The sequence below is a fragment of the Monomorium pharaonis genome, chromosome 5 (assembly GCF_013373865.1).
Source record: "Monomorium pharaonis isolate MP-MQ-018 chromosome 5, ASM1337386v2, whole genome shotgun sequence".
Lineage (NCBI taxonomy): Eukaryota > Metazoa > Arthropoda > Insecta > Hymenoptera > Formicidae > Monomorium > Monomorium pharaonis.
Genome location: NC_050471.1, coordinates 19,995,715 through 19,996,555, shown reverse-complemented (window position 1 = coordinate 19,996,555; position 841 = coordinate 19,995,715).

The window sequence follows — 841 nt, the reverse complement described above, 5'->3', positions numbered from 1 at the left end:
TGGTTTTTACGTCCGTATCAGCTATATTAATTGATTTTGAAACAGCTATAAGAAAATCAATATATCTACCAGTTTGGAGTCAATGTTAATTACAAACCAAATGATATATTGATTTCTACCCCTGACATTCATTAATATTATGTAAATTTTTATTTCTATTTTCTGTATATACCTCTTTAATATTTCTTTTTTTCTTTTCTTACTCTCTGCTTCCTTTATTTCTTTTTTTAATATAATGTTTATTTTCTTTAACCTTAAATAAAAACATTTATATATGTTACAAATAAAACGCAATTAAGTCATTAAAAATTCAAATTTTGACAAAACAAGCTTTACAGCTTTTTTAAACAATTATTAAATACCTATTCGTCTTCTTCCTTTTTTCTCTCCGCTTTTTTATTGAAATGTCTTAAGTTTATTAATTTAAAAGATTATGCTTTTGATCGGGGCTCTACTTTTCTGTTTTTTCTCTCCTTTCTTTACTTGTTCTCTTTCTTATCCTCTATCCTTTATCTTCTGCAATTTTTGAATAAAAACGTGTAAGTATAATTTTATAAATAATTACAAATATATATACAAACATTTTTATAAAAAATTATTATTTACTTATTAATGTTTAAATTTTATTTTTTATTTTTTTTAATCTCACGCTCTCATCACTCTACTTTTTCTCCTCTCTCTTTTTCTCTCTTTCTCTCTCAACAAAATATTAATCCTTTTAGTTGTCTATACTACCTCTATCTTCTGCAATTTTGAATAAACAAACGTTGTAAGTTGTAAGTTTAATAAATAATACATAAGATTATATAAAAACATATGTTAAATAAAAGTATGTACGTAT